Source organism: Oncorhynchus mykiss, chromosome 14, assembly GCF_057628025.1.
Source record: "Oncorhynchus mykiss isolate SJ-2025 chromosome 14, ASM5762802v1, whole genome shotgun sequence".
NCBI lineage: Eukaryota > Metazoa > Chordata > Actinopteri > Salmoniformes > Salmonidae > Oncorhynchus > Oncorhynchus mykiss.
The window spans coordinates 20,451,794-20,460,358 of record NC_143035.1 but is presented as its reverse complement, the minus strand read 5'-3'; the positions used below and the strand labels follow the sequence as shown (position 1 = coordinate 20,460,358).

At 49.8% G+C, this 8,565-nt stretch overlaps 1 long non-coding RNA gene across 1 annotated transcript; it reads left to right on the top strand.

Moving 5' to 3' along the window:
* Positions 1-3,774: 3,774 nt before the first annotated feature.
* Positions 3,775-7,453, top strand: LOC149978319 (uncharacterized). Its single transcript, XR_016486324.1, has 2 exons — positions 3,775-4,952; positions 5,344-7,453. It is a non-coding gene; the product is annotated as an uncharacterized LOC149978319 (long non-coding RNA).
* Positions 7,454-8,565: the final 1,112 nt, after the last annotated feature.

Sequence of the window (8,565 nt, the reverse complement as noted above, 5' to 3'; positions counted from 1 at the left end):
GGGCTGGGAGAGATCCATTGCCTGGATGAAACACTCCCCCCTCATCTCCATGTATAAAGTCCTCAACCTGGACTCACTATCATCCGTTTGTCTGTGTTAGTTACTGTAGCCCCCGCCTGCAGTACCAGTCCCAGTAAACCAACCATGGCCATGGTGAGAGTGTCTTCCTACCGCCGGCAGTTTGAGGAGGAGCAGTGGAGTCAGAATGGAGGGTCCAACAGAGATTGTGGGGCGGTATGGAGAACACTGTGCACCGAGGATGGTTTACTACAGGAGATGGACTGTATGGACAACACTGTGCACCGAGGATGGTTTACTACAGGAGATGGACTGTATGGAGAACACTGTGCACCGAAGATGGTTTACTACAGGAGATGGACGGTATGGAGAACACTGTGCACCGAGGATGGTTTACTACAGGAGATGGACTGTATGGACAACACTATGTACCGAGGATGGTTTACTACAGGAGATGGGCTGTATGGACAACACTGTGCACCGAGGATGGTTTACTACAGGAGATGGGCTGTATGGACAACACTGTGTACCGAGGATGGTTTACTACAGGAGATGTGCTGTATGGACAACACTGTGCACCGAGGATGGTTTACTACAGGAGATGGGCTGTATGGAGAACACTGTGCATCGAAGATGGTTTACTACAGGAGATGGACTGTATGGAGAACACTGTGTACCGAGGATGGTTTACTACAGGAGATGGACTGTATGGAGAACACTGTGCACCGAAGATGGTTTACTACAGGAGATGGGCTGTATGGAGAACACTGTGCACCGAAGATGGTTTACTACAGGAGATGGACTGTATGGACAACACTGTGCACCGAGGATGGTTTACTACAGGAGATGGACTGTATGGAGAACACTGTGCACCGAAGATGGTTTACTACAGGAGATGGGCTGTATGGAGAACACTGTGTACCGAGGATGGTTTACTACAGGAGATGGACTGTATGGAGAACACTGTGCACCGAGGATGGTTTACTACAGGAGATGGACTGTATGGAGAACACTGCACTGAGGATGGTTTACTACAGGAGATGGACTGTATGGAGAACACTGCACTGAGGATGGTTTACTACAGGAGATGGGCTGTATGGAGAACACTGTGCACCGAGGATGGTTTACTACAGGAGATGGGCTGTATGGAGAACACTGTGCACCGAAGATGGTTTACTACAGGAGATGGACTGTATGGAGAACACTGTGCACCGAGGATGGTTTACTACAGGAGATGGGCTGTATGGAGAACACTGCACCGAGGATGGTTTACTACAGGAGATGGACTGTATGGAGAACACTGTGCACCGAGGATGGTTTACTACAGGAGATGGGCTGTATGGAGAACACTGTGCACCGAAGATGGTTTACTACAGGAGATGGGCTGTATGGAGAACACTGTGCACCGAGGATGGTTAGTCTACAGGAGATGGGCTGTATGGAGAACACTGCACTGAGGATGGTTTACTACAGGAGATGGACTGTATGGAGAACACTGCACTGAGGATGGTTTACTACAGGAGATGGACTGTATGGAGAACACTGCACCGAGGATGGTTTACTACAGGAGATGGGCTGTATGGAGAACACTGTGCACCGAAGATGGTTTACTACAGGAGATGGACTGTATGGAGAACACTGTGCACCGAAGATGGTTTACTACAGGAGATGGGCTGTATGGAGAACACTGTGCACCGAAGATGGTTTACTACAGGAGATGGGCTGTATGGAGAACACTGTGCACCGAGGATGGTTTACTACAGGAGATGGACTGTATGGAGAACACTGCACTGAGGATGGTTTACTACAGGAGATGGGCTGTATGGAGAACACTGTGCACCGAGGATGGTTTACTACAGGAGATGGGCTGTATGGAGAACACTGCACCGAAGATGGTTTACTACAGGAGATGGACTGTATGGAGAACACTGTGCACCGAGGATGGTTTACTACAGGAGATGGGCTGTATGGAGAACACTGCACCGAGGATGGTTTACTACAGGAGATGGACTGTATGGAGAACACTGTGCACCGAGGATGGTTTACTACAGGAGATGGGCTGTATGGAGAACACTGTGCACCGAAGATGGTTTACTACAGGAGATGGGCTGTATGGAGAACACTGCACTGAGGATGGTTTACTACAGGAGATGGACTGTATGGAGAACACTGCACTGAGGATGGTTTACTACAGGAGATGGACTGTATGGAGAACACTGCACCGAGGATGGTTTACTACAGGAGATGGGCTGTATGGAGAACACTGTGCACCGAGGATGGTTTACTACAGGAGATGGACTGTATGGAGAACACTGCACTGAGGATGGTTTACTACAGGAGATGGACTGTATGGAGAACACTGCACCGAGGATGGTTTACTACAGGAGATGGGCTGTATGGAGAACACTGTGCACCGAGGATGGTTTACTACAGGAGATGGGCTGTATGGAGAACACTGTGCACCGAAGATGGTTTACTACAGGAGATGGACTGTATGGAGAACACTGTGCACCGAAGATGGTTTACTACAGGAGATGGGCTGTATGGAGAACACTGTGCACCGAAGATGGTTTACTACAGGAGATGGGCTGTATGGAGAACACTGTGCACCGAGGATGGTTTACTACAGGAGATGGGCTGTATGGACAACACTGTGCACCGAAGATGGTTTACTACAGGAGATGGACTGTATGGAGAACACTATGCACCGAGGATGGTTTACTACAGGAGATGGACTGTATGGAGAACACTGCACTGAGGATGGTTTACTACAGGAGATGGGCTGTATGGAGAACACTGCACCGAGGATGGTTTACTACAGGAGATGGACTGTATGGAGAACACTGCACTGAGGATGGTTTACTACAGGAGATGGGCTGTATGGAGAACACTGTGCACCGAAGATGGTTTACTACAGGAGATGGACTGTATGGAGAACACTGTGCACCGAAGATGGTTTACTACAGGAGATGGACTGTATGGAGAACACTGTGCACCGAAGATGGTTTACTACAGGAGATGGACTGTATGGAGAACACTGTGCACCGAAGATGGTTTACTACAGGAGATGGACTGTATGGAGAACACTGTGTACCGAGGATGGTTTACTACAGGAGATGGACTGTATGGAGAACACTGCACCGAGGATGGTTTACTACAGGAGATGGGCTGTATGGAGAACACTATGCACCGAGGATGGTTTACTACAGGAGATGGGCTGTATGGAGAACACTGTGTACCGAGGATGGTTTACTACAGGAGATGGGCTGTATGGAGAACACTGTGCACCGAGGATGGTTTACTACAGGAGATGGGCTGTATGGAGAACACTGCACTGAGGATGGTTTACTACAGGAGATGGACTGTATGGAGAACACTATGCACCGAAGATGGTTTACTACAGGAGATGGACTGTATGGAGAACACTGCACTGAGGATGGTTTACTACAGGAGATGGACTGTATGGAGAACACTATGCACCGAAGATGGTTTACTACAGGAGATGGACTGTATGGAGAACACTGCACTGAGGATGGTTTACTACAGGAGATGGGCTGTATGGAGAACACTGCACCGAGGATGGTTTACTACAGGAGATGGGCTGTATGGAGAACACTGTGCACCGAAGATGGTTTACTACAGGAGATGGGCTGTATGGAGAACACTGCACCGAGGATGGTTTACTACAGGAGATGGACTGTATGGAGAACACTATGCACCGAAGATGGTTTACTACAGGAGATGGGCTGTATGGAGAACACTGCACCGAAGATGGTTTACTACAGGAGATGGACTGTATGGAGAACACTGTGCACCGAAGATGGTTTACTACAGGAGATGGACTGTATGGAGAACACTGTGCACCGAAGATGGTTTACTACAGGAGATGGACTGTATGGAGAACACTATGCACCGAAGATGGTTTACTACAGGAGATGGGCTGTATGGAGAACACTATGCACCGAAGATGGTTTACTACAGGAGATGGACTGTATGGACAACACTGTGCACCGAAGATGGTTTACTACAGGAGATGGACTGTATGGAGAACACTATGCACCGAAGATGGTTTACTGCAGGGTGTCTCAACCTTTTTTATAACAGGCTGGGAAGCTTCTTGGGGGACTTCTTCCATTAAACTAGAATGTAGTAGACAACCCTCTGAAGGACCGGGCAGCAACATCTTAGGGACCGTTTCTGGTCCAGTCACCAGAGTTTGAGTGACACTGGTTTACTAGAAGGAGGCTAATGGAAAGAATATAATGTTTGTATTGTGTTGTGCAAATTGGAGATGGGTTGAGACATACAGTACTTGTAAGGTTTATGATAATTTGTCTGTTTCAGAATTCAACAAAGTTTGAGTTATGACCAGATCAGGTTTGTTTTCTTTCACTGAAGTATGTCTGAGTAAGCTTTGCACTATTTCTATATACAGTATAGAAGGTCACTCCGTTTAACATAGTGTTTAGTGTTAGTTACGCCTTGTTCGTCCCAAGGGAAAAGTTTGACAGGTGATGACAAACGCCTTTTGTACTTGCATCAAACAATGAAATCAGGTTACCCTGGGCGGTGTTCATTTACACAGAGCTGATTTGGGAGAGGCAGCTATGCTATTCATTCAAGACTTTTCAGAGATTGCGATCTTGTGGCCCTTGATTTTCAATGTACATGCACAAAACCAACCAATACTTGTGATATTTAACCTATAGGTGTGTGTGTGTGTGTGTGTGTGGTGTGCACCCCTCCCACAGGGGTGTGGCTGCTGAGGAGTGTACGTGTGAGAAGCTGGACTTCGTGGCTGCCAAGGCGCTCGACAAGGAGAGTCTGGTCCAATTCACTGAAGACCACAGCGTTATTCTCGCCCTGATCGTTTTGTGGCACTCATCAACATGGTGAAGCCGGGATGGATTCAACCCTCTAAACATTGTCCTAAGGTTGAGCAAACATTGTTTTGAGATGGACCAACACCATATCACCATATAACCAGTGCAAAACGCTACGATAAATCAAAAGTGTTTTTCTTATACTGTATGTTGTTGTAGTCAGATGCTCCAAGGAAGCAACCCATTAAATGTAACATACACAGGGTTGTACAATTCCAGTAACTTTCCCCAAAGTCCCATCTTTCTCAGGTATCGTGGTTAGAATATACCTGAAATCAGACAGAAATAACCAAATCATCTGAATCCTCCAACCGGGATGTTTGGAAAACCAGGCAATTTTCTGGACAATTATCAGAATTTTGCAACCCTAACCATGCATGTCATTTCCTGTGTCAAAAAAAAACATGCTATATCATTGTACGTGCTGTTTGTGCCCTTTTAGGTGCGCTGCTTTGAGGAGGACAATGACTCTCTGGAGGCCCAGATCTGTGAGCTGCAGGAGAGGCTGGCTGGCCAACAGACCACCTCCACTGTCCTAGCTGTCCCTGAATGCAGCTTGGATGACATGGAGAGACTGCTTAAGGAGAGGGTACATATTAACAATATAGTGGAATGGAGGCATTCATATCACACTAGGAGCTAGGAAACAGACCGTTACCACTACCTACCAGTGCCAGACTGATATGCCACTGCGTGTCCAGGATTGGAGCCTGTGTGATGTGGAGGAGCTGAGGAGAGAGCTGGACTGTCTGCAGGAGCAGTATGAGCAGACCGTCCAGCAGAGGACACTCATCCGACTGGAGTGGGAGGATGTTGGCCTGGTAATGACCTCACTCCTGCACCCCTGGCGGCCATTTTGGTGTTATTGTTTAGTATGTGTTGATTTGTTGTCTTCGTTTGTTATGTATTCTCTAACAATGAGTAGACTTTTAATGTGTGCTACTGTCGATATAGAACATGCATAAAGACATAGATCTAACTTGTGGTAGCTCAACTTTTGTACCCAATCTTCATCTGCAATGAAGTACAATCATCTTCAAAAAGAAAATGCAAAGAAGGGTGGAAAGAAAGATAATTAATCTGAACATTCAGAGGGCCAATATTTGGGAGCGTTAATGCAACTGCACTAAACTATAATAACCACTAGATGGCACTATTGCCACGACTTGCCAACACTGTTTTGTCCTCTCCTATTAAACACATATCAGCTGTGTGTCTCATAGCCCAGCAGCTCCTCTGTAGCTCTATAGATCTCTACCCACTTTGTTGAACTGATCATCAGTCCTACAGTCTGGGCCGGCAGCCACAACGCAACCCGAGAACCCCAGTCTTAACAAACCCTACTATCCCATTTCCTCTCATTCCCTCCCTGCCTGCCACATCATCACACCCCTCTCCAATGTCAGCCCAGATGTGGGAGAAGCTGTTTTCATGTCTCCTTATTGAGTCATTCAGGCTTTTATCCCATACAGATGTAATACAGACAGTAATATAGTCGGAGCAGTAATGCTGCTGGCTGGCTCAGCCTCTGGCTCCAATAGGAAAGCAGCTGGAGTGTGGAGCGAGACTAGAGCCGGTGGGAAAAGGACACAGGCAGGGAGTGGAAAGGAGAAGAGAGATTGAATGTGATTGTGAACCAGTGTTGGAAGCAGCTCCTCGGGAGGAGGCTACTGTCTTTCTCGGAAGACAGACAGGCCGACAGACAGGCCTTGGAAGGGGTCAACAAGGCATGGCATGGTATTTGAAGTCCAGCCTTGCCATTGGCTATTGATTAAGCTACATTTTGGACAGCTTACATTGTCTGGTCTGGTCTGGTCTTGTCTGGTCAGCCAATTCTCTGAGTGTTCTTTTGAGCTTGTATCTGGGGCTATGGATACAATGTTTGGTTCAGCAGCAACAACGTGTTGAAGGCTGGAGGAGCTAGCAGATTCTAATTCAAAGCAGTAGACGGTGCTATAAAGCATAGCTAACCTTAAGCGACGAGAGGAGAGGAGAAGGGTAATGTAGGGGAGATTTCTTTAGTCTTTACAGTCCACAGTCTGCGAGCGCAAAACTCTCTCCAATTGACAAGCTCATGTTTGCCTAGAGATGACAGCAACAGACCGCCTGCCTCTTGTGTGACATCCATCAGGGCCCCATGTGTTCCAGCAGCCACAGCAGAAAGGTTCCCACCTTGGACCCGTTTTTCATTCAGATGTAAATGCTAGCACCAGGAGTAATTGAATTCATCACCAATTAATCAGGCACTTAAAAAGGGCTGGATGAGCTAAAAGCTAATTAGCTCTCTCCATCCCCCCCTCTTCTCTGCATTGCAGTGTCTAGCTTGCTACCTGCTGGCTGAAGGAATAGAGTGTGTCATGGTTCTTATGTGCTGAATTTCAAATAGACCCTAGCCCCTTCTTCTTACCTCTTACCCCCTAGGCACTCATGTAGATATTAAAGGATTGGATTGGTGTAAGCCAGTGTTTTCCACTCCTGGTCAAGGGGACATATGTTTGTTTTTGCCTAGCACCAATACACCTGATTAAACTAAAGACTTTATGACGAGTTGATTAGTTGAATCAAGTGTCTTATTGCTCCCCTTTGGGTCCCCAGAACCAGGATTGGTAAATACTAGTGTAAGCAATATTGTGAAAATGGAGAGTGCGAGCGAGGGGGGAGGGAGGGCGAGGGGGGAGGGAGGGAGAGCGAGCGGGGGAGGGAGGGAGGGAGAGCGGGTGAAGGAGGGAGGGAGAGCGGGTGAAGGGGGGAGGGAGAGCGGGTGAAGGGGAGGGAGGGAGAGCGGGTGAAGGGGAGGGAGGGAGAGCGGGTGAAGGGGAGGAAGAGCGAGCGAGAGGCGGAGGGAGTGAAAGCGAGCGAGAGGCGGAGGGAGTGAAAGCGAGCGAGAGGGGAGGGGTGAGCGCGCGGGAGGGCGAGCGAGCGAGGCGGAGGGAGAGCGAGGGAGGGAGAGCGGGTGAAGGGGAGGAAGTGAGAGGGAGGGAGAGCGGGTGGGAGGGAGAGCGAGAGGGAGGGAGAGCGAGCGAGCGAGAGGCGGATGGTGGGGGGGAGAGTGAGGGTGAGCGAGCGGGAGGGTGAGCGAAAGGAGGGAGAGCGAGGCAGAGGGAGGGAGAGCGAGGGAGAGCGAGGCAGAGGGAGGACAAGCGAGTCGGAGGGAGGGAGAGCTGGGGAGGGAGAGCGAGCGAGGGGGGGAGGGAGGGAGGGAGAGCGGGAGGGTGGGAGGGAGGAAGAGAGAGAGCGAGAGGGGAGGGGAGGGGGGAGAGCGAGGGTGAGCGAGCAGGAGGGAGAGCGAGGCAAAGGGAGGGAGAGCGAGGCAAAGGGAAGACAAGCGAGGCGGAGGGAGGGAGAGCTGGGGAGGGGGTTGGAGGCATAGGGAGAGCGAGGGGGGCAGGGAGGGAGAGCGGGTGAAGGGGAGGAAGGGAGAGAGAGGGAGGGAGAGCGAGAGGGAGGGAGGGAGAGAGAGGGAGGGAGAGCGAGCGAGAGGGGAGGGGGGTGAGCGAAAGGAGGGAGAGCGAGAGAGGCGGAGGGAGGGGGGTGAGCGAGCGGGAGGGTGAGCGAAAGGAGGGAGAGCGAGAGAGGCGGAGGGAGGGAGAGCGAGAGGGGAGGGGGGTGAGCGAGGGTGAGCGAGCGGGAGGGTGAGCGAAAGGAGGGAGAGCGAGGCAAAGGG